At 41.8% G+C, this 26690-nt stretch overlaps 1 protein-coding gene across 6 annotated transcripts in view; it reads right to left on the bottom strand.

The window, feature by feature from the left end:
- Nucleotides 1-26690, bottom strand: part of CPNE4 (copine 4) — a 358320-nt gene that overhangs the window by 226031 nt on the left and 105599 nt on the right. The window contains exon 1 of one of the 6 annotated variants that reach the window (XM_075745647.1): nucleotides 20616-20808. The exons of 3 other annotated variants lie outside the window; for them this stretch is intronic. The gene's annotated coding sequence lies outside the window, so the exon portion shown is untranslated. Of the gene's footprint in view, nucleotides 1-20106; nucleotides 20549-20615; nucleotides 20809-26690 lie in introns of those variants that run through there. 2 more of the 6 variants (XM_075745648.1, XM_075745649.1) reach the window with 2 other exon arrangements.

Here is a 26690-nt window from a genome sequence, read left to right as displayed (position 1 = left end):
GAAGCAGAGCTCTATCTCATCATTCAAAATTCATTTTGCACGTATTCTGTCTTTTAGAATTAGCCTTTTTAACAGCTCTCCCATCTCATTTTCTGATTCATGAGCAGCATCTGACAGGGCTACGATACTCACAGAGACTGGCAAATTATAATCTCGCAAAGAAAAAACAGCCCTTCCTAAAACTGCTTTTTCTTTTAAAAACACCCACGAGTCATAACATTTCTTCAGCTACTACAGTCTGCATACTGTTTGTATTTTACTTACATCCATTAACATAGGGAGAATTAAATGATGTACAGGAGAGGCTGGGAAAAACATTCTTTGGACTCCATGCACTTTAAAACAGCCTTTTCTCAAAGATGACAGATTCAGGTCATGGAAAGTCTAAAATGGGACACTATTGCCATGTACAACACAGTGAACAAGTAGTTAGTGCCCTTCCCCCCCACCCCAAGACACCCTCAAAGAGACCTGACTTAAACACATTTGTTTTTGTAATGCTTTGGAAGCCTTTGATGGCAACATATATAGATATTCCTTTGGCACTTTTATCTTCCCTGTAGCCCTATGTGGTACAGTCCCATAAACAAAACGCTGACTCTGAGTAGGCTCACTTGACTTTACTGTGATCAGCAAAGCACAAAGAGTGGAGAACAGAGTTGCAGAAACACTTATGGAATAATGTGTCAACACAATAGGGAGGAAATATACATAGATATATGTATATCCACAAATATCTCGTCACTTTACAAACTAGCAGACTTTAGGGGACACTTGTTTTCATATTTTATTAACCAATTTACTGTAGACACAGTGAGAGTAGAAACTAGAAATACAGGCTCTCATATCTGTTTCTATGGCTGCCAGAGATGAGAAAATGAATCATTGTAGAAGTTGTTTTCTGGTTTCTTATATCATCATTGCTAAATCATCAGATCCCCCCTAGACCAACACTTAAGCAGTGCAATTTGCTGAGCTTTTCCTCAACTTCACTTCCCCCTCCCAAGAGCTGCAAGAGTTTGTTTTTACTGTGGAAAATCTGTAGGCATATTAATTATATTAAAACCCAGATATGATTCAACTAGGTGAGTGCATTATAATGAATGTAGAATACAATGTAGACTACCCAACCCCTGACAAAGACAGCAACTTTAAGTCCTGATTCTGCAACTGGATTCTTAAGGGCAGAAAGGATCACTGTGAACAAGTTGTTTGATATTCTACATCAGAAAGTGAATAATGCTTCACTTAAGTTTTAAAGCAAGCCTATGATTTATCATTGGGTGACAGTGTAGCCAAAAAGATAGGCCCATAACAAAGGCCTACTTGTATTATGTGTGATAAGAAACTATTCATTGTTACTTCAGGTGGAAGGCTAAAGATTCTTAGAATGAGCACCTGTTACACATCATGATAAAAAGAAGGAGCTACAAGACACTTCAAGGTCCTTATGTACATACTTTTCAGAAATGGAGGACACCAGTTGCCTCCAGGAGCATCCTTATCTTCCTGAGGCATATAGCGAACAATCACCGGGACCAAAGTATTGAGAAACTAGAGGAAAGGTAACTTGGGCCAGGGTGCCCTCAACCACCGACCCATAAGGCCCCTACCCAAATTATACCACCTACTCAAAAGACAGAGGCAGAGAAAGGAACTGAGCATGCGTTCTAGTTTGCATACTAGGTGAAGAAATATGAACCAATTATTGTAATGGGGAGTGCACCACTTTGTAATCTTTGTAAGATTTGTGTATAACTATGACAAGAGTTATATGTTAGGTGTGCCTGATTAGAGGAACTATCCTCCTGACATCCACCACTGCAATAAAAGGAAATGCCTCCTCCTTAATGCTAAATTGGTGTTAAGGAGTTTTCTTTTATTCCTGACTTTCAGTGACAACAGGACAAACTTTTAAAGAGACAAAAGTTATGAATAAGACTTACAATAACAATTAAATCACTACATCCATAGTAAGTGTTTTCAAAGATTAAATACTCCCAACTATTAAAACAAATACCTTACTGCAAGGGTCCAGCTTATTGAGTATGCTCAGCTGTTCATAACTGATTTACACCATTAGTTCAGTATTTTCCTTTTTTTGATATATTGAGCTCGAAATTGTTCTGCCAAGAGATCTGCTACTTCTTTGTGCAAATCAGCTTTTTAATAACGTATTTCATATATAGAAATATGAAAATATGAAAGAATTAGGAATTTTAAGAAATTATTTGAAAAAACCTTCCTGATTGCTGCTACTTAAAGTACTGCAAGCACACTTTAAAGGGGGAAGAAAAAGAAAAACCTGTTACAGCTACATTCCTACGTGGCATTAAATACTGTGCCACCAAGTCCTGTTGAGAAAAATATTTGACTTTTAGCTGGGAAAATATGGCTCCTAGGGTTTAGTTTGGGTATTTTATAGAGAAAAATAGATGGCAAAATTGTGATGTGAGAAAACAACAAGTAGAAAATAAAATAAAATCTGCATTTTGAACTGTGAACTGCAGTTTGACTGCCAGAATACTACCAGTATAGTAGACAGAGTGGAGAAAAATAAAACACCAGTTAGCCATTTTGGGACCCTGCCTTGGGAAGATGCTTGGCTGGGCTTGTTGGATGGATACAGAGATGGCTCTTTCCTGCATAGATCTGCCTGCTTGCAAATAGCTTAAAACTTTCAGCTGCACTCAGAATTATAGCAAGTTAATGCTGCATTACCTGATAAAGTTGGATTCTTATTAAGCAAAGATTTTAAAAATAATCAAAGCTAGCTGAGGTGGAGGAATCAACACTGTGCCTTTGTCTACACTCAAAAGACATTACTGGGACATGAACATGTGAGAATTCTTCTACCATGGTCATAACAGGTATAAACCAGACCTGCTAATATAGTTTGGAACCTCCTTGAGCACTTTTACATACTTAAACCTCTTTAACCTGTATTGATGCAAGATATGAACTGGGAACAAATCACAGGCTCTACAAAGATGTCTTCTGTAGGTAGCTGTGCCATCTATCATTATCCCTTCCCTATGGCTCTGATAGTAGAAAGTACTCTTCAATATTCTTTCAGCGAAGTCAGTGGGCTAGCTCAAACCCAGCCCCACATGCAAAGCATATTAAACTAGTCTCACAGATTTAGAATGAAGCAGAATATTCTTACTCTAGAACATTCTTATTCTGCTTGCAGGGTTGTAGAGGAACAATCTCTGGCAACACGGCACTGGCAAGTACCAGCAGGCAACATCAACTTCAAAGAGCATAGCAAAATAAGTAACTGTTTGCATACAAAGATTTGTATTGTATTTGTAGACAATTTACAGTAGTCTAAAGGAGATGCACAGTACTTAAAGAGTTCAGAGCATAAACATGAAGAGTTAGCATTGCTCACCTGACTCACAGTAACTTGTAAGCCCTCCTTGACTAAGAGTTCAGAGCCTGGCATTGGTAACTTGAATCCATTTCCTAAGCTTGGAAATAGTTGACAGTATTTGAAGGAGCATGGGGAGGGGATTCACTGAAGTACAAGTAAATATTAGCTTTGCTGGAAAACTGTTACAACAAAAGCAATGTTACCACCTATTGATGGGCTACTGGTGTTCCCCTACCCTCTTGCAATGCTGAATAATTTAAAGTTGGATTAACACATTTAAATGAACAAAGAATCCTTGCACAAAGTCTCAACATGGTATTTATGGTTTTGTCTCTTTAAAACATCCTGGGGAAAAAAACCCCAAACATTAGGACATTGCACAGGAATACCCAACCTGTTAAAACCTTTGTATAATCTCACCAAAAATACACTAGAAACTAAGGAAAAAATTTTCCCTGACTTCAGTGGGCTGTGGTCCCATCGCTTAATGATACCTCCCCAAGTTTGATGTGCACCAGTTTTGTACCACTTATGACCTACCCCTGAACAGCTAGGGCTAAAACACCTGGTAACATTCAAATGTAGCATAAAACTGAACATCTAAGAGGGTGACCATGGTATCAGGATAAGGCTAGGAGACAGCAGACCCTCTCCAACCACCACCCAACCCAAAACAGGAGCCGAATCCCTCCAGTTTCTCATCAGGGCCCACACGTCTAAGCAGGTTTCATCTGGATCCATCCTCCCTAGTAGCCCCTCATGCTCTCAGCTCAGGAAGCCGCACAGTTCAGCAACATCTTGTTTCTTACCTGCAGCACAATGCAGCTGCCTGTCTTCTCAAACAATAATCTAAGGTGATGCTAATTCTCAAACATCATCCACTGCTGCATGCATGTGGTTTTAAAAATGCCATACAGTATTTGCAATAAAGGACAGGCTAACTGTGTATTGCAACATGATTTAAGTCACTGTCTTCGACATTCTTCACACATTCATTTGGCTGCCAGGCTGGAAAATGCCAAAGCTCTAAAGGTTATTAGACTATTGTTTATGACAATGGGAGTGTGAAAGTTTGCAGTCATGATAACATATTCAACTTAAAAAAGAAGAAAATTGAAGACTTGATTAAAAAAACCCCTTACACACAAAAGCTCTGACTGTCCATTTATGCAGCTGACAAAGGAGCTTTCTTCCCTCCTTCCCTACTCCCTCATCAAAAAAAAAATTTTTAATCTCAATATATAATAAAGACTAAGAGGAACCGAAAAATTAATTTAATGGATTTTTCTATGTGCATTATGCAAAGCAATTTTTGGTCTAGAAAGAGGTACTGAAGTTTACCTAAATTGACTCTTGAGGATATTTTACTTAGAATGAATGTTTAATAGATGTTAGCTCAATTGAAGAAGTAAATAGCTCATGAAAGAGAAATAGCTCTAAATCTCTTCATAAACAGTAATTTTTTTACAAGTGCTTCTACATGGGCCAAAAGTACTACTGAAATATCACAAGCAACTATTTCTGCCTGTCACTGAATTTGTTCAACTAGAAATTAGAGCTTTGGGATCAAGCTTCTGCTCATTTTCCTCCAATATACACAAACTGTTGCACAAATGCTTTTTAGGGAAAATTTATATAATTGCGTACTGGCCTGGAAGTCCAAACATCCCTCTTCTGCTGCCTCACTGCCATAGATCCCTAGCATGATTGCAGACAAATCCCATAACCCTGCTTTCCCTCAGTTCCTGGTCAGTAGAGCTGGAGTAGCATTACTTCCTCTCTTTACACAGGATATGAAAAAGCAGAGCAGCTATGTTTGTGACTCATTCATCAAGGCACAGACAAGCAACACTATTCAACATTTGTAAGAATTTATAGGCTGGTTAGACTGTGACTTCAAAGGCAGTTTTTAATTTTCCCTTCCTTTTCTTCCAGCTTCAACCTTTCATATTGCCTCTTCCTTCCCAGGGGGTTAAAACCTGCTCCCAAATACACACCTCATGTAAGGGAGACCGTGACAGAGGGCGAAGGTAGATCTGTCAGCCTGCATTGCTACCCAGCCATTCCTCAACACCTGAACCGTGCTTTCCCCAGAATACCTCAGTCAGTCCCTACAGGAACAAGAGCAGAAAAAGCTGAGAGTTACCACTTTCCCTGACAGCTAGTGATACCCTGTGCAATAGCAATACTGTTTGGAGTTTCCAATCCAGTTGAATTGGATGGGGACAGAGCTATTGAAAATGTTTATTAGGAAAAACAATCCCAAAACCCTAGAGTTTCAATTTCTCTGCTACACCAAGTTATTTGTGATTTCCACTCACTTTGCTAAGTGCTTTCAACTAAAAATTGAATGACCATATACAGCAAAGAGTTGTTACCAGCCCCTTCTTTTGTCCAAAGGATATTGGCCCTGGATGAGAAAGAGATTCAAGTCCTTCATCTAACCGAGAGTATTCAAAGGCTTTCTTCTGTCCTTCCAAACATTAGTGCTATTAATCCAGTTTACTGATGCTGCCTTGGTCTCTCCCACATACAGCGTGCCCTGCAACTGATGTACACCAATATGACATGAAACCAGAGGCACTACACTTCCTCTGCCTACCGCAGCTGGCTGAGCAGGGAAGCCAAACAGTTCTCTTACCCTCTGGCCCAGCTTCAGTACAAACAATTTACAGAAAGAGGAAAGTTTCGATCTACCCACAGAAAGTGCTCTAACCGCTGGCCTGTGCACCAAAGGACCAGCAATTCTTACTGTTGATTTTTTCAAAGACACCTATGTGTTCTGCTGCCATCAGAACTACTTCAGATGACACAATTTTTTTTTTCAGGGGAGGAATATTTCATTTGACCCTCCTAAATCTATAAGAAAAGATTTTCTTTAAAAATTAAAACCAAGTTAGATAAGTATTGGTATCAGAACAAAGCAAACAAGCATTTGTAGTTACTTGGTTCAGTGGCCAAACAAGATACTTTATTCATCCAACCCTGAAAGCAAAGACAAATGTTTCCTGGCACATGAAAGCCAGAAAGCAAACCTACTTCAATCCAGGTCAATGAATTAGAAGTATAATTGTAGAATTATATACTTCTATACTAGAAAAAGTAAGAGTTGTTATACAAATCAGAAGTAATTAGAATTTTTGTTTGAATCTTAATATGATTAAAGAGAACCATAAATCCCTTAAATTCTACTTTAAAATACACTAGCAATAAGAGTTGAATAGAACCAAGAGCCAGACATTGAGTGCTAAAAAACAATCCTTTTTATATCTGAATAAAACACCCAAAAAATACTTGGTTGAAAATCTTTATAAATCATTTGTTTAAATAGAACAAAAAAAATCCTCATTTTTTCAGATGTTTACACTTAATTTTAAGACATCGCTCATTCCTTTCATTTTTATTTCCACTTCTAACAAGAAATCAAGATGACAGTACAATGTATAACATTAAACTATGTCACAATGTAGTTTGGTTTCTTTATTAATTTTCTACCCAGCTCAGTGTTGTTTGATGCTTTGTAGCATTTTTATGAAGGGAAAAAAATTAATGAAATGACCAAATCAGGCCCTGCATATGCTGTAATTCTGCACTGAGTTGGGTACCTGATCTTCAAAGAAATAACTAGAAGCCAATAGAGCTTATGGCTCACAAATTATACCAACAGACATTTTATCCTAGAATAGTTAGGAAAAGCAGCTGAGTCACAAACCAACTGTGCTTTCAGCATCAAATCCTCAAACTAGGCATTACATAATAAACTCCCAGAGAAAAAAAACATACCAGAAAATACTGTTTCCTGTCTCACTTTCCATTTTCAAAGCATTCCACATGCATGAAATACTTAAACCTACAAGTAAGAATTACTGAATAAAACCCTCTTAGCATCTTTGCCTCACATTTCTTGTTCATGAGATGTCACGATAACATGGAGTGTGCCTAATGCGAAAAATGAAAGGACTCCTGGGTACAGACTAAGTCCACAAAAATGCTGTCAGCAGCGGAACAAGAACTGTGCCTTAGTCTCTTGTTTCCTTGAGATCATTTGGTTTGATTTTTAGGCATCCTTGCTTTTTTGTTGCAACAGGGAAGTGTTCTTATCATCTCCTTTCTACCAATTAGACAAGGAAGAGTCACCATATCAGTGCCCTTAGACCCCACAGCCTTTCTCTGTGTACACTTAATACCTGGGTGATGACTAGTGCAGCACAGAGACAGGGTCAAGTAACAGCTGAAGAAACCTATGTTGCTAAATCATACTCATGCTCAAAGTTTATTTAATCTTTTCTGTTTAAGGTATAAATGCATCTTTGGAAACAAATCTGGATGCTTGCAAGCATCAAATCTGATCTCACAAACTATTTAAAACAGGTATGGCCAGCCTTCCTAGCCCTACGAGCCTCACACCAGCATCCTCATATAGCTTCAAGACATTTACCCAAGACACTTAAAGAGAAACCCCAGAGATCATTCAACAGGAAAGGGATGACAAGAGCTCTCATGAATCACACCTTAGTAAGGCAAGGGATTTCACTGTGGGAGCTGCCACAAGGGGCCCTTTCAGACACTCACCATCTATGTGAGTCCAAATGTATCAGGCAAGTCGGTATTAACAGGCAATTCAGACTTCCTGCAAGGAGCTCAGCAGCTCCATCCATCTCTCCCCCTACCCACACCTTTCAGCCCTTCTGCTCCAAAGCGTCTGTTGCTCACAGGTCGCTCTGCAACAGGCATCCTGACAACCCACTCTCCATGGCAGATTAGGAACCAAACAGATTGTAACTACCTTGCTCTTTACAAGGCTCACAAGACATTTTATATTGACAGCTATTGCATTACCTTTTCCTCCCAACACATGGCTATTAAGAACATTTAACACCAATCCTTCACTTATGAGTAAGCTTTTAGCTGCATACTAATTTTTCCTCCACTGCAACAGATGAGTGACTTGAACTTCTACCTGATTTTCCAACTGCAATTCCACTGGGTAGTTTCCATCTGCTTCCAGTACCCATACTCAGTTTAAAAAATAAATAAATTATAATTTTAAAAAGTCACAAAATCCACACTACAAAAAGCTCTTTACTATCAGAGCCAGGGATAGGTCACACCAGAATCAGTTCAGAGAAACTAAATTTGTAGTCTAACATATCATCACTAAACCAAGAAAACCACAATCAATAAGAGATTATGTTCAACTAAAGTTTCTTGGCAACGGCTGCATGAAAAATGTTAGGGCTACTCTCTCTGTTTTCTCATATCTTTCAGAAACCACTGGGCGCTGCCACTTTTGCAAATCTCACGCATTCTGCTGGCAACCTACACAGCGGTCATTTGTGAACATTGCTTGAGTGCAGCTCGTGTTTTGTCAGTGAAATTAAGGAGATCAGCCACATCGCAAGCCACTTGCTGCATTCTTCTTCCCTGATTCTCTTGAACTGCAGGAGAAACGGACCATTTCAAATTGATCAAAACCTCAACATTCTCTCTTCACTATTTCATTCAACTCCAATTTAGCCCCTGGTCACAGATACAGAACTGCACCCTTTGAAAAAATTAGTATCTGACAAGCCATGGATGGTCACTGGGAAATGGATACATCAGCATGAAAGAATTATTCACCTACTAAATGGGTTCTTAAACATAACTACTTTCACAATAAAATGCCACCAAGATGTAAGTGCAAATAAGTAAATTAACTCTGGGTACTCATTAAAGACAGTGATTATAGAGTAACTATTTGCCCAGTGAAATGCATTATATCCAAGAAGGTAATAAAATTCAAGTCATGTAAAAATCAGCTTTTTGCCAATTATGATCCTAAATGCCTATAGAACACTTTTGGCTTCACCATGATCACTTGTAAAATTCATGCTTCATCTTATACTTACTCAGTACAGACCAGGTTTTAGACTTTCTTAAGACTACGTAGGTAGTATTTATGTAAGAAAACTGTCAGGACCAGATGTATTTCAGTAAAAGAAGGCCAAATTTAACTTAATAGCACAGGAAAGGAAACCAATAACATCACCAGGAGCAAGGTGTAGAAATTGAAGATTCATTTAGCATCTTCACTGCAAAGCTACTTTCTGTGAATACTAGTTAAACTTTGGTTAAACTGGTTAAACTTTGGTTCAAATCAAAGCCATTTCCAATGCAAACTAGTATAGCTAATTTTACAAACTCCCTCCAGTCAACCCTCCTGAGACTTACTGCTAACCTTCAAATATATCTCTTTGAGCAATTAACTCCAAAAGGCTTCAAGGATGCTTCCTCAAAAAAAGGTATTACTGAACTTCAAAACAACTGGTTTCTGATTTTTTTTTTTTTTTTAAACAAACAAGGCCATCTACTTAGGCAGCAAATTCAACCCAGAATTATGTGAACGTCTGGCAAGCAAACTGTTGTAAGAAACTTCAACTGAATGCAAGAAGCATTCCAAGTTGTTGTTTTGCTACAGCAGGAAGTAAAGATCAGGAATGGAAGAAAGGCCTTCCTCTGCATCACATTCTGATTAAAAAAAAAAAAAAAAAGGATTTCAGAAAGTATACAGTCTTGTCATCCATTCAGCTGATTGTTTAAAAAAAAAAAAACAAACAAAAACCAACCTAGCAGAAATTGTCCTGGAAAGACTGCTGCAATTTAATTGCTCTCAAACTGAATACTTCACAAAAACCCCAAACAACCCAAAAAACAACCCACAACCAAAATACAACAACAAACTACACACCACACCACGAGAGCCCACACACAAACACTACCGCTCTGGTGCATAAAATAATCCTTAACAATCCAATTACTTGCATTTTACTGCAGAAATAGTTAGAAGATGACAGATGTGCCAGCCATTTTGATAACACCTGATGAATGCTTACACTGCTATAAGTTGAAGCTTTAAGTGGCATCTCTTAGATGAAGATGCCACAGCCTCTGTCTCTATTCATAAGTAGCAGCGGGGAGTCACATCACAGTTACATACCTCTAGCAGCACAAGAGCGGTGGCACTTTTCAAAGATGTCAAATCAATACTTGCACATAATAGCAAGTCATAGGGGGTACTTAGGGTTTTCAAAATAAATATCTAAACTGCAACAGCAAAAAGATTCAAGAGCATTAATAAATAGACAGTTTACAAATCCATACCATTACCTGCTGCATACTATCAGAAATCTTAGTTCAAGGAAAAAACCCACAAAAAAGCCCACACTATTGTCACAACTTAACTGTTGTTTCTGATGTAAAATCACATGTTGGCTTCCTTGATGTGCTGCACAGAGATCAACAATTTAAGAAAGCTTTGCCTCCTGTGTAGAAAGGATCAAATTGGAAAATTTTACAAAAATCACAAAGGGTGGGGCTGAAATATCGATTGCCCACAAAACTGGATTAACTGTACCTCAAAAACTCAAGGTAGACACTCTTTGTTCTTAAAGCTTCCAGATGATTGAAATTTCACTTCCTTCAGAAATTTTTTCCAGTTACATTACTGTTCCAGCGAGAAAGTTTTTCCCAGTGTTTGACTTGATTTTCCATTGCAGATAACAAATGTTCCAAGTCTGTAAACTTACAAATACAAAAAAACCAAACTAACATTTCTTTCCTGACAGGAACAATTCCAGCACCAGTGAAGGCAACATAAGCTTTGCTTTGCATTTCACAAGAGTCAGAATTTTACCAACTGTTTATTCATTAAAACACACTTGTAATTTCTGATCCTTCTACCCCTGAGAAAATACCAAAAGTATCTTCTCCTCTCCTCATAAAACCTGTTCTTATTCTTCCTTCTCTCCAATCTTACCTACTGTACCACCTTTTCCTCACTATCAAATTGCATATAAGCAGGCCAGTGTACTGGTTCTCACCATCAGTCGATTGCTCCTTTACAACTCTTGTCAATGTTTTGAGCTTCAAGTTCCCCTATTTCTTTCAATGGCTTTTGTGCTATTTAAAAAAAAAGAAAAACAACAAACTTTTCCTTACCATAGACAATCCATATCAGCACGAATTGCCACTAACTAAGACCAGGAAGAGAGCCAATTTAAGCCATATTAGTGTCAGAAATATAAAAAGACACTGACAGGTAGAAGTCCAGCAAAGAGAAGGTTTAAGTTACAAGGCTTCTCCTGCAGGCATCCAGTTATTTTGAAAGTAGTTCAAATAACCTTGCAGCTACTATTCTCTGGGTGTCCTCATAAGGGAATCAGCACAGCATAGCTCATACTGATTTCACACCTCAGCTTTGTGTGAATCCTCTTAGGGGTTCAGCTGTCTGCAATCCAAGGCCTAGTTTTGACACAGCAGAACTGCATAACCTTGGATGAAACTTCTCAGGAAACTGCCAGCTTGCAAGAAAGCTGTGTGACAATACTTAGACTAGAACCATGATAGATAAGAAGAGTAAATTTGCAGCTAGATATAAGACCCTTGAAACATAGGTTGTTAACAGTTCAAGGACTCAAGGGAAAACAAAACCCCAAGAAAAGTTACAAAAACCCATAGTGGAAAAAAACCCCAGGGACTCAGAATATAGCAACTCAACAACACTGAGATTCAGTTCATCCACGAAATAATAGAAGTCAACCTCCCCCAATACCGATGGCTGCCAGGCCAGCAACAGTGTCAGGATGGGTGAGGCTATACCTGGAGTACTGTGCCCAGTTCTGGACTCCTCTTTAAGAAAGCAACATGGACATACTGTAGAGAATCCAATAAAGGGCCACAAGGATGAAGGGACTGGAGCACCTCACACAAGAGGAAAGGCTGAGAGAGAGCTGGGACTGTTCAGCCTGGAGAAGAAAAGGCTCCGGAGAGATCTTATCAATGCATATAAATACTTGAAGGGAGGGTGCAAAGATGATGGGGCCAGGCTCTTTGCAGTGGGGCCCAGTGACAGGACCAGAGGCTATGGCCACCAACTGAAACACAGGAGGTTCACTCTGAACATCAGGAAACACTTTTTCACTGTGAAGGTGACTGAGGACTGGCACAGATTGCCCAAGGAAGTTGCAGAGTCTCCCTCCTTGGAGATATTCAGAAACTGTCTAGAGACAGTCCTGGGTAACTGGCTCTAGGTGGCCCTGCTTGAGCAGAGGGGTTGGACCAAAAGACTTCTAGAGGTCCTTGCCACCCTCAACCATGCTGTGGTTCTGTGAACCAGGTGCCTTACGTGCTGGTGGTATGTCAATACTTTGCCTGGTTGCTCACTAATCCTAGTTATCTAGCCCACATCTTGGTCAATAAAGAACTGGTTAAAGTTATGTATATCATGCTTTCATCATCTATTCACGCACAGTAAAGGGTGAACAAAGTGACCAAGAAAGAGCATTCCAGCTAACTGCATTACTTTTCACGGGGGGGGGGGGGGGGGGGGGGGGGGGGGGGGAGCAGTTAACAGGATCTGGATCTATCTAACAGGATCTATGCTGCTGACCAAGTACACTGAATATTTCTTAAAATTCTACTGTTATGAATGCACTGATGAAATAAGAAAGTCTTTGTTCCTAAGTCCCTACAAACTAGACATTTTATCCTGGTGTGCAAAATCTGGAATATCATCTCCCTTTACCAGTCCATGGAAGGCATTAAAGAATTATCAACTAAAGATTACTTCTCGAACAAAATTCTCCTTGCAATCAATTTTATTCAATAGCGCAGTTATACTTATTTTTCAAAGTGTTTTGAGTTGATGAGGAAGCATTACATTATTCAGGTCCATCTTGTGGTATCTTTTCCTTAGGTCCATAGTTGTACATAATCAACCTATAAACAAGGCTAATAAAACTCTACCCCAGAAAATATTTTCTTGTATAATCACTTCCATATAATTCTTGGCACTTATAACAATTACAGAAGTGAGACAATATTTAATTCAATACTATGGGATAATCTCAAAAACATTTGTTCAAACATTTTTCTATGCCTTTTTTGTGTGTATACTTTGTTCTAAATCAGCCATTCATTACAAATCCATGTTCAGAGAGATGAGGTTTTAGTCTCTTGTTTCTAATTATAAGCTACATCTGACATTTTAAACTGCAGTTACAAATGCATATGGCAAACATTTATTTTGAAGCTTCATCTCCTAGCCCTTCAACAGACACATACACAATGTACCTGAGCTTGTGAAGAAAAAGTGACTTTCAAACATAGTTCACCAGCTTCCCCAGTTCTGACCACTCGATAGTCCTATAGCAAATTCTTTCTTCTGGAAGATAAGATTGTGGTGGATATGAGGAAGGTGGATATGACTGACACTGTCATTTTTCCTATAAGTTGCATGTGAGCTTTCATGATATCAAATCAAAGCTGTCAAATATTTATTGGAATCTCTATCGAAGTTTTCATGACTAACAATGAGAATCAACATTAAAATTGAAGTTACTCAAGCAGCATTTAATTTAGAGGAAAAGACAAATTTTTTTCCTAAATTCAGAGAAAAAAATACATTTGCCTTAAAAATTTTTGCTTGCTTTTCTATGCTTGTCTATGGCTAGCTCACACTTGTACTATCAACCCCAACATTTGGGAGCTGATATTGAATTTTATACATCTACAAAATAAACAAAGCTGTAGCGTAGCAAACCTTCTTCTGTTTCTTCCACACAAGTCAAGCTGAGCCTCAGCCCAGACCATTAACACAACCTTAAGACTGAAAGCCTTTCTGCAAGTTCAAGAACAACATATCCAGGCACCATACAAGCTGCCTACAATCCCTCACAGGGAACTGGACTCTACTGAAACCACTGACAGACAGGCTAGTCCAATTTTCTATTTCTCCTTCCCTTATTCTTCTCCTCTCCTTCATCTGTACACAAATACCATACAAATTATTACATAGCTTCCCTGCACACCACACACACACCCCCGATTTCTTTGATCACTATGCAAAGCAGAGCCTATCTGGCTAAATGTCTGGCAAGATCTCCAAGTCATTTTCAATCTTTCTCAGTGAACCTTAATGATCCCATAAAACTTTCACTGTAAATTAACAGTCAAGTAAAAGCATCTGCTTATATCTGTTACCAACACATGATGTATCAAGGCAACATTTGCACAAGAAGTATACAAATGATGTTGAACTCCAACTCACAAATGCAATGGTAACAGCAGCAATTAACAAAACCAAATAAGAAACAGCTGTCAACATTACTTAGCACACTGTTAGCAGTTACTAATTTGTCCACATTTCCAAGGATTTTACTGGCATTGATAAAGTGCCAGTCACACCCCTCACATAAATGTACAGATATTTTCTAAAATGTTTTTTAATTCAACAAGCCAATTCTGCATGTATCAGAATATCCAGTTGCTTTTTGACAGAATCCTTCTAGATAGCAATTAACATATTAACAATCCTAGTCCTTCACATTATGTTGAACCACAGTGACAAGCATCACTAAAGACAACAATCTGGGCAATATAATGCGAGAGGAGAAACTTCCCTACATGAACAGACAATCAAGAAAAGAGTTAGAAATCAATTCCAAATACCACCCATGTCCAGGCTGTGTCCCATAGCAAAATGATTGGCTTTTGCCACCTGTGAGAAGAATATCTTGCCCTCTCCACATGTACAGTAAACGTCTGTCCTGCTGGCTGACTACTGACAATCCATGTAACATTTACTGATCAACTCACAGTAAATAATTCATTGGAGTAAATTACAGCAGGCACTAGATTAGGAAAGCACGGATTAACCGCACAGGTATCATGCCAGAGCAGTTCCACAGCTCACAATCCTTTCCACTAAGAAATCTTTTCTTGCCTTGGGCATATCTGCTTTCCATTTGACCGCTGTTCAACTAAAGGAGTCTTATTCCGTACTATGCCAACTCTCCATAACAGCCACTTACAGGCTTTGCTGATCCATGAATGACACTCATCAACAAATTAAACACTGTAGGTAGTCCCCCTGTGTCAATCATGCATCTATTGAACATAAATGAGGAATCAAAGTCACATGGGTAGCTACAGCCAGGAATCACCATTCTAGCCGTAAAAGGTTGCTCTGGCTAAGGATCCTCTTAGCACCCCATCCTAAGGTGCTTCGTGAAGCTGGCAGACATTTCATTTTGCAGCTTTGGAGGGCCTGGGAAAGTAGGAAAGGTTAGCAGTAAGAAGATGTCGGGGGTGGGCAACAAGCTAAGTTCAGAGAGTAAACTACTCCCGGTCAGACAAGCTCCTATAACACAACCTTTCATAACAATGAAAGGACTTTGCTTTAAAAGGACTTCTGCCAAAGCAGCATATTCCTTGTCCCATGCCCCCTTTCCAGCAGCTCACCCACCAGTGCAGAGGGCCTGCTCCCAATGGGAGCCAGCCAGAGCGCTCAGCCACCCTCCTCCCAGGGCCCTGCGACACCAGGCTGCTTTGCACTGGGACGCGCAGCAAAATTCACCCCAACGCAACTTCGAAGTGGATCACTTTGATTGCATTACACCCCTGTGCGGACCACCTACACTGCCCTTTGAGCAGCTTTATTTCTCTCGCTAGTGTCAGTGAGCTAGACCGACGTAACGCAGCTCGTCACCGTGAACAGGAGAGCGCCCAGGCAGGTGATGTAGTTTACCCGAAGAATGAATCGGGTGAATGGGGATTCATTTCCCGGCTCCCCAAACCCGCCGGGATCCCCAGGGGGAGAAGGGGGGCACCGCGCGCGCCGCCGCGCTCCGCTGGTCCTCGGGCGCCCCCTGGCGGCTCCGCCGGGCTCCCGGTGGGGAAGGGGCACCCCCCCGGCCCCGCCGATACCCCACCGCTCCCCTCCCGCGGCCCGCAGCGTCTCCGCTGCCCTCGGAGGTCTCGGGTACGTTAATGACACGAAGAGGCTGGCAGCCGGGGGCGGGGGGGGGGTGGTCGGTACCGGGTCTGTGCGTCCCCGCGGGCTGCCTTACTTAGCGCTAGTCCCATTTAGCAAATCAGTATCACAGGTTGCCACAAAAAATGTCAATAGCAGGCAAATCCCATAGTTTCTGCAGGCCACTGGTAGAACTCCCAAGGCAGTTTACTTGGGCCCACCCTTTGTAATTTTCTTAAGGAAATCAACGGGAATTGGGCCATTTACTGCATCAATTTTCACCCCATATTTGAGTATGAGAGAAAGGGACAAGTCCTGGTAAAATTTCCCAGCAAAGCTCGAATTAAGCCACTTGCAAAGTTATGTTTCCATTCTTGTCTGATAGCGTGTACAAGCCGACTCCTAATTAATTTTTGGAGTTCAGATGGTCTCCAAACACCTGGACTGAAATACATTACAAGTACCATACTCAGCTGTAGCAGATTCTGTAGGTATAGTATTTCTGCACGCTCACAGCTGTGATTCAGCAAAGCACTCAAGCTTATTCTCCAAAACATTTGGGCATGTGTTCATTTTTAAGCACGCACGTAGCTCCCCTTATCTGTGTTGCTTTTTCTAGGGCACAAATGCCACTTTCAAACTTATCTTTCTTTGGAATCAGAACTCGAAGGACATGTCCACCACCTTGAAAAAGAACATGCTCCTAAACCACAGCGAGACAGCAATTTCACAGCTGTGTAGCATTTGCAGCATAAAAGGGCAAGCAGAAGCAAATTAACACAACTTCTTTCTGTTAATTTGCAGTAAACAAACTACAATTGGCTGATTAGTGGGAGACAACATGAAGGTCTTCAGCTACACAAATCTGAGTTTACACAGAATAAATGCCTCTCACTGCCAACAGCTAGCATCAGTGATGCATGCAACCGAACCAGCAAAGGACACTTCAGTTCCAAAAGCGGAGCTACTCAGAACAGCAAGCCTTGCTACACAGAGGCTTTGCTGTCAAGCACCTTGTAAAAAACCTAAAACTATTTAACCACTCTTGAAAATTGCATGTTGTAGCTTTTAAGAGCAAAAACGGACTTAAACTTTGAGTCACAAATGCTTAACCCCCAAAGTTACCATTTTCACAGCAACCTCAGCACAGTTCTTTGCAGGCGTGTATTCTTTGTCCTCAAGTTAGAGCTTCCTGCTTGCTTAAAGTCACCTTTCTGATGAAGTACAGCGGATGATATTAAATTTTAGTTTGGATATTTATGTGAAGTGTTGCTGACTAATGGTTGCACAGGAACCATAATGCTGACCACTGGATATCTCACATTCAAATTCCCCACTAACAATCCATTAACAGAGTGTTGGTTTTGCACGGAGTCTACTAGATGATTTTAAAACATTAAAATAACAACCCTAGGAAAAGGGAAGCTGTGATAGCATAATAAAATACCAATGCCTACCAAATACCATGTGCATGAAAAGATATAGAAAGCCAAATAATAGAAAACACTTTTAAAATTTTGAACATGGTCAGCCAACCATTAGATGCAATAACTAGAAATATATTTTATAGCATTAGGAAAACAAGGCAGACAGTCCAGGTAGGATTGTCAGTCTAGACCTTTTTCCATCTGACTTCAACTTCTTGCTCTTTCAGACTTTCCGAGTGACTCGGCAAGGCACTAGTCTCTCCACATCCATGATACTTTCCTATCCCACCTCTATGAAGAGAAATTAGCAATTGTGATGTATCAGTGATGGCTGCCATATAAATGTCTCCTGCACTGAACACACACCACCACAACGCCTACTCCATTAGCTTTTCTGCATATGGAGAGCTCCAAGCTTTGGCACGCTGCTAAGATGATAGTTTTTCTGTCCAAGGTACAAACATCCAATCTTATGAGTAGAATTAGTTCACCATAATTCACCTCACTTCAGTATTTTATACTGGGGTACATTTAAGCACTCTGTTTTAGAAAAATCTTTCCTCAAAGATTAGAAGATAGACAGTTAGGCACGACAGCCCAGCTACACAAACTGATAATGTTGTTCATAAGCGTATTGAGAATTTCTTTTTGAACTTTATTGACAGCTTTTCTGAAATCTTTTAGTGATACACAATTCCATATAGCACACATTTAAGTGAATTTGAGAAAGTTGTGCAAAATCTCTTATTTGAGTCAGTTGGTATTGAGATGTTCCGATGCTCAGTTTTCATGGTTGCTTAGAATCTTCTGTGATAGAGTTTTAATATATTTTTTTCTCTCTTTTCTCATTGCAAATCCATCCTGATGGATTTTGCAATGTGTACTACCTAGCATTCTTCTGCCGATTTAACATTCTGTTAAAACATTTTGTTTTCTATCGTTCTAGCCCAGGAAAGCTGTTAAGCACATACCTAAGGTTTTCTACAGACTTATCCTTAAGAATATTAGGTATCCAAGCCTCCAATGCAGCCATGAGGTTAGCAATACCAAAACATCTACCTACAGACACTGAATTTACGTGCATGCATTCGTACTAAATCACAATTTGTTTGGGAACACCAATACTGAAGACCCAAAGCCAACAGAGCTACACTGGTATCCCCTATTTCAGAAACACTTCCTTTTCTTTTGTAGCCAAATCCAATTACCCCAAACATAGCAAATACACCTGACCCACTATGAATTATTTTAAGGCTATTTGAAACTTTCCAGTAACGTGCATTTGAACTCCACAGACCACAATACCTTTTTCTCACTCAAAGGGCTAGACCAATTGACTTTTGCCACCTGAAATTCCCAAGGACCCAAGAACAAACTTGAGAAATGCCATTCCAAAGTTTTCTGATCTGAAAGTAGTTACAGCACAACGAAAAAGTGTTGGAGTTTGTTTACTCTGCCCCTCCCCACACCCTTAGTCTTAGCCTATATTGCTACTATTGGAAGCACAAGAAACTTTCCATTTTATCTTACTTAACTTTCACACCTTGAATCCAGCATTTTTACAGCAATGTTCGTAGTTGCAGCAGCAAGCAAAGAGTTCCACAGACAACTGACTCAGAATCCATAATCTGCTTACTATCAGGTATTTCAGGAACACAGAAAAAAATGGAACAGCAATAACTGAACAGCCAGCTCACATGTGTGGAAATTGTAACCTGCAAGCTTTTCTGGGAGCAACACTCTCTTCTCTGTTACATTTTTGCATAATCACACAAAAAAGCATGCTCTTTAGTGAGGATATTATGATTACATGCAGGCTTGTACATCTTTTATTACAGGTGGGTCCCTGGTTCTTAACAAGAGCTTCTGAGGCTCAACTGCAACACACACAATAAGGAATAAAATGCATTCGAGATGAAAACAGTTGACTTTACCTGGCACTGCCTTCAAAACACACGGAGCATTTCTAAATTTCAGTCACCATCTCCAACGGGTGTCCCTCATTTCTCTGTTTAACCAACAAGTTTACTCTTCCTTAAGGCAGGTAAAACAGTCCTCCTGCTCCCTCGGACGTGTCTGACTCCTTAAAGCGGAGCACCGAAACTAATTTGACTTTAAAGTACTTCAGCTGGACCAGTGAAAACAAGACCCAGATGCAAAGTTATCTAACTGAGCCCATACTGCACATTTACAGCTAGTTGTATAACAAACCTCAGGACAGTTTTACAGGTCTTAATCAGGCAAAACTCCCTGCTGATTTCCACGAGGGAGCTCTAATCAATCAAAAGCTGCAATAACTGGATCCAGTTTTCTCCCTTTTAATGAAAAGGTTGATTTTGAGCTAGAAGAATATCAGATTACGTGAAGCCCATAACTCTTGCTTTAAGGAATTTGTCCTGTCTTTAATCTACCAACCATACTGTCTTTGCTAGCGTACAAACAAAAAGACAAAAAAAATCAACAAAATAACAAACCCAAACTGACATAAAACAGTTTCACAAATAACGGACCTGTTCTCCGGCTGCGACCTTTGTACGGCAGCTAAAAGAAAAGATGATACGGGCGGTGGGAGATTCACGACTCTTTAAGCAAACTACATCACCTGGGGGTAATCGGGGAAGACCAGCGTCCCCTCTCGGGTTCCTCCCTGAAGTTGCGCCGCTCCCCGCGGCAGCCGGGGAGCTGCGACCCCGGACGCTGGCGGGAAGAGAAGCCACCCGCGATGCGTCCACAAGCGAGCGGCGGTGCCCGCGACTACGCCGAAATCCGCGGCGGGAAGACCCGGGCGGAGCGGCGGCGCCGAGGGAGGGCGGGAGGGGTGGAGGGAGGAGGGCGGGCTGCGAGGTGTCCGCTCCACGTGCGCCCCGTTCCACGCCCGTCACCAACAGCCGCAGCGCTCGGGTGAAGCCTCGCGCTGTGACCGACACCAACGGCCGGGGCGGCAAAGCCCCGCGCGCCCGTCCCGCCGCCGCCGCCGCCCGCTCCCCAAGTTCCCCTCAGGGGCGCCACCCGCCCCTACCTGCCTACCGGCGGCAGGGAGCCCCTTCGCCCGCACCGGGTCCCTCTCAGCGGCTAGCGGGAGGGCAGGAGCGCTGTCCCTCCGGTAGGACGAGCCCCATGTGAAGAACAGCGAAGGAGCCCGACGGCTCCACCGCCGCCGCTGAGGGGAGGGGACGAGGGGAGGGGGCGGGCGGGCCGGCGCGCCTTGACGCGCCGGGCGCTTCCCCCCACTCGGAACCGCCCCGGCGGTACCGGAGCCGCCGAGCCCGCGGCAGCGCCCCCTGGGGGCTGCGCCGGGGATGGAGCCTCCCTCGCCCGGCGGGAGCGGTGGTACGGGCGTCCCCGTTGGCTGTGTCCGCCCACCTCCCGTGGCCGCAGCACGCCACGGGGCTAGGGCAGGGGTGGTGCTGGAGGTGCTCCGGGTCTCTCTTGTGCGCGTCTCTGCCCTCCCAGGCGGGAGCACCGAATTCTTCTCTGGGGCCGTTTCAGCTAACCCGATTACCAGGGGAGGAATTCCGGTTTGCTTGTACTGCTGAGAAGCCACGAGCACAGGGCTAACTCAGTCCAACCAGCATTTCCAGCGAGCCTGCTGGTTCAAGTTAAGTATCTGGTTAAATTCGGGCTGTAACATCCACTTGCCAGCAAGCAGTGCAAACGCATCAGGGCCCACAGGCCGGGGCAGCAGCAGCACTGACCTGCAGGAGATGAGGCTTGCATGGTTGCTGAGGGGCCACTGCTCCTCCTGGCATCAGGGCTCTCGCTGATTCTGCAATGCCTCTCTAGACGTCCTATCAGGGAGAAGGGATAGGATGGCCCCAACTAAGCAGAAAAGAGTTCTTACAGTTAAAACACAGCACGAGGACTTGGGATATCAGGATTCACCATTTGACTTTGCCCACCCATGGCAGCCACTCAGTTCTTGATCAGCTGTGACAACGCTGAAGTGTGTTCTTGTGCAAAGTCTGGCTGGCTTCCCAGAAATCCTCAGATTACGCAGAGAATTGGATTTGCACTTGTCAGTTAAACACGTGCCTAAATGTTTGTGGGACGCAGTATCTTTGTGCCATAGCTGCCCATCTGTATAATCTAATTTCTTCTCCCTACCTCACAAGAATCTGATGAAGATAAATTCATAAACCTCTCTGAAGCACACCAATTTGACAATGACAGAGCTCCTGGAGCATATCCACTGAGAGAGAGATGCTGCGATTGCATCCCATCCTCGCCCAAACAGGCATAAAATATACACACAAAACATTTTGAAAGGAAGATTTCTCCAGTGATGCAAGTTTTCAAGGAAAGGAAAGGAGTGCAAACCAGAAACAAATCAATCTTATGCTGTGAACTTGATGTCAGGTGTTTGCTGAGCTGGCACATCCTGGACTCTTGCTCCTGAGACTCTGAGGTGTGAAACAGAGAGCAGGCAATCAAACACAGTTACTAGCCCAAACCAGGAACACTCATCACAAGTCTTCCAAATTAAAAATAACAATCACCGCTACTTGGGGTGTAGCTGAAATCTTCTGCCAGAAAGCCCCGACTCTCTAATTAGAGACTTTAACATCATACTGCCTCACGTGTTAGAAATATACACTGTAAACCTGTTGGTTTTTTTCACAGTGCAGATAAAGAGCAAATAAAAAGCAGAATTTTACTGAACATATTATGCAAAAATATTGCTGATCAGTAATTTGTTCACAGGATTAAAATCAAAGATAGTAACTCTATTTATGCTTCCACAGAAATAAACTCAATTTACTTTTATAGCACGGTGAGATTTACACAAGACATCTAAATATAGTTTACTATCATAAACAGTATGATTTCTCTTGTCTTTTCCATGTACCTCTTCTCTGTTTATATTTTTGTAGAAGCTGTGATTTTTTTTTTTCCTTATGCACTTAGTGCATAATAGCCTAACCACAAAACTAACCAAGTTCTCCAGAAAGCCAAGGTTTCCCTTAGTTTTACTTGCATCTCACAAATCTTTCAGTTTAATTAACAGCGGAACCATACTGCACTGAAATATATTGGTGACGCCTCTAGGGGAAATCCACGTATCAGTACAAGGGCAGGTTTGTGCTATCTCAGAATAACTCTCGAGCGAGGCTGCTTGGTTCCCAGACTCTGCATGCTGTGTCATGGCTGGGAGCTGTGACAGCACTCTGAATCTGCTTCCTGCTAGCAGGACACAGCCTCTCTGCACACCGGGATGCCGGATATTCAGCTCGGCTCTCTAGAAAACAGCAAGAAACCCGGGATGCCCTGCAGGAACACGGGAGACCTTACACGTCTGTGGCTTTGGCAAGATTTTCACTAAATGTATTTGTGGTCTAGCTGTAGACTGGAGCCTACCACTTGGGTAACCTACGGTAGGAGACCATGAGAGGAAGGAGCAGGAGCCGCCCTCCATCTGTGCTTAGCTAAGTCCAGATGAACGCTAAGTGTGAGATTTCTGTTCTCTATCTCACACTCCAGCACTCAAATCATACTTCCCATTCTGAGGCATGGATACAATAAGGGCCTTGAATGTCACCCTGTAGTTATGTGCCCAGCTACATGCCCTGACGTTTCCTCTGCTGCTATTACCTGCTAGTCTCCTGCTAGTGTTGCTAAAGCACCCTTAACGGGACAGAGCGCTGCTGTAAATTAGGACAGAACTGCTGAAAGTACCCGCGTCCTCCTGTGGGTGGCACCAGAATATCTTCAGTGGACCAAAACTTGCTTAGGAAAGAGAGAGGAGAGGGATAATACTCCTGCTTGCCAAGAGCCGGTATCATTACAGCGCAAGTCCTGCTTTTGCAAAGAAGCTCACATAAACCAGTAGATCTTTAAATGAATTATTTAAAGTAGCAAGAGTTAGCATCACTCCATCAGCCCTTTTAATTCTGACAAAGTAAGCTCTATCACCTTACGCTCGTGCCCTGTACAGGTTGCAGTTATCACAAGAGGAGGATGCAAATGCACAATTAAACCTCTCAGCTTCTACAACTTCAGAAAAATCAGAACTTTATCACCACCAGGAGCAGTTTCATATCCTTCCACGTAGGCATCAATGAGAAGCTTACAATTGGATGAACATGAGTGAATTACCACAGTCGTCCAAGAGGACACAGGAGTGTAAGTGCAAACCAGGATATCAGAGGCTACAGATTTAATGTCTCCACTTGGGTTGCTCTGTGGTTTTAAATTGTTGTGTTTCGACTTTCACGCTTGTTTCTGGTAGCTGTATAGATCAGCAAAGATATTATTACACTGAGACAAGTCAGTGCACACCCCCACGCCCAAATGCACTCTCAAACACTCAAGTGCTAACGTCCAAAGCTGTATGGGTGTAACTGCTGAGCAAATGACTGCCTTACCTGCAGAGTTTTACACAACCAATATTTCTGAAGGCTTTGAAAGATAAGAATACAAAGCTCATTCTTGTGCTAATTTTGGAATACTTTCTTCAGAATTTGAAAGTGCCTTGTATTGTTCAGTTGCCCATACGACTAAATTACACAGCCTGAGACAGCCACCACAATAAAGCTTAATCAACTTAGGCCCAGCAACCACCACCGGTTGTAAATGGGAGAAAACTGAAACTTCAAAAACACAGCAGGAAAAGTGATTTTTTTTTTTCTTCCCCTCCTTTAAAATCATTTAAACTGATATAAGGTGGTGTTTGTTGGCTTTGCAAGCATTGGTCTACTCGCCTGACATTTACACCTGACTTTTCTACCAGACTTGTACCAGATTTTGCTTAGGAACTTCATTGACACTGTTGCTTGCAAAAGGCCTGAATTAATTGTATTAGAGACCAAATATTTGATCTCCACAATGACTAGTGGGGTTGAGCCCCTTTGTTTTAAAGCTTAAGTATGTGAAAGAAGGCTGAGGTTCAAAACATCTACCTTCTGAAAACTGGGTTCTTTCAGGGTGTTCCCAGGATCAGAAGTCAAATATGCTGCCCTAAAACTCATCTCTGATCTATACTGATATAGGATCAACTCCAGTTTTCCACTTCCTGCCATGAATTTATTTTTAATGAAGTTATTACACCAAAAAAGCAAGATTTGTTCTCCTGAGATTTAGAGTTATGAATCTGTGTGTACAATAGTCATCGTGAGTAGGTGGCAGAGACTGGGTGTTTTTTTCTTGTCAGCAGTGATGCTATTCTTAGTTTTGTATGCGGTCCTTATGTGTGTCATAGACGGGCACAATAGATACACATTGGCAGCTTTGATAGTATTCAGAGAGGAGCTGATCTCCCGGTCCAGGAAATTATCTTAAAACTCTCATTTTGTTGGCAACAGAATTTTAACCGGCAGTTCCCAAGAGCCTCTGCCAGCACATCATTGCCTTTAGAGGACTTGGAGCTACTAGACATATTAGAGAAAATTAAAATGACATGGGAATTATAAAAAAGAAAAAAAAAAACACCACAAAACAGACAACGACTGGGGCTACAGCTATAGTTTTGGATCTCAACGGTTACACAAATCAACTGGGTGATCTTGTGATGCGTGGCAGTATCTGAACCCTTACACTGGATTCTCTTGGCTTCAATCCTTAATCACTCTGGGGTCCCTTAGCACAGCTTTGTGGCACAAAACAGCCATAAAGCTGACACCATTGCTGTCAGTAGGATGAGGTAATGAGTAATGTGACAGAGAAGATATACACATTAGCCTGAAGGCAAGCACCATGCTTTCTAGCAAAGCTCCTTTGGCCCTGCTAAGCAATATCACCTCTTGCTGCCTGCCACCACTGCATCACAGTCGCTTATGCCTTGGTGTGACTGAAAGGAGCTGAGTAGTGCCCAGCAGCTCCTGGGAGACAAGAGTTATCCCAAGGAAGACGATTAACAAGCAATAATGGACACAGAAATTGATGCTATTGACTTGGCAAGATTGTGTTATCTTCAGTGCCACCTGCTGAGCTATCTGGCATCTCTGGGAAGTGACACCAAGTGGAAGAATAGGAAAAAGACAAAGATATCCTTGTTTCTAAGAAAGATTCCTGTCTTGAAGAAAATTATTGAAAAGGGAAGGTAATCAAAGAAAGTTATAAGGGTTAAAGATTGTGAGATACAAAAAATAGCTTCAGCTTTGCCTGCCCAGCTTGCTAAGGTGTCTCCAAGCTATTTTGCCATGGGTGGTAGTTACCCTTCTCCAGTGTATGCATCCCTATTGTGCAATTTTACAAAACCAGTCCTGCTTAGTGACATCAAGTCAATCAACAGAGAAGACAACACAAATAATCTTACCTCTGAATAACAACATTTGTCACTGCCCAAAACTTAATGAAGGAAAATCGAATCCTCCCTCATCCTCCCCAGAAAGTCACAGGGGATTTCTTGTGGCTACAGTGACAGAGGCCACCTGTGACGCCAGGGAACATCTCCAGTTTTGTAGCAATGCAATTCAGCTGCAACTGTAAGTGGACTGAAAGGTGGAGCCTATGGCAACTGTCCTTCCACCCATGGAGTTTAGGTCTTTAGTTCTACTGATTTCAGTACCTGTCTGTGTGGTTCTGGCCTGAAGGCTTTACTTGCTGATTTATTTATGAAGAACCATACAGCTCAGCAGAGATCAGAGTAAACAGGCAACCAAGCACTTCACACAACTTGCGGAAGTTGTGACCATGGCCTATGCTTAAAACAAGGGTGTTCGTTACAGAAGAGAGTCTGTAGCTCCTCTGTAGGATCTGTAACCATATTCAAAACACATTCAGCTGCAACTACTTTCATTTCATTCTAATTAGATATCACAGAGACACATTTCACAATGAGGCAATATGTTAAGCGCCCTACTGCAAGTCCCACTCGTACCATAGTCCACACATTGCATGAATCTTCACATTACCATATAAGTAGTCAGGAGAGGCTGCATCTCTCTGTCACTACAGTACAACTATTTTGGCTCCATTTGACCCTATATGGATTTTCAAGCCCAGTACAAGTAACCGATATGGCCTTTCACTGACCAATGATCTGGTGATGTAAGACCTACCCAACATGTAGGATGCTGTCATGGCATCTGGCAGCACTGCAGATTAGCATTGGTCAGAGTGTTATAACTATACTGCCTTCCATGCGGTGACAAGGAAT

Source organism: Balearica regulorum, chromosome 2, assembly GCF_011004875.1.
Source record: "Balearica regulorum gibbericeps isolate bBalReg1 chromosome 2, bBalReg1.pri, whole genome shotgun sequence".
Taxonomy (NCBI): Eukaryota; Metazoa; Chordata; class Aves; order Gruiformes; family Gruidae; genus Balearica; species Balearica regulorum.
The sequence above is the reverse complement of the archived record's forward strand: the minus strand, read 5'-3'. Positions and strand labels throughout refer to the sequence as shown.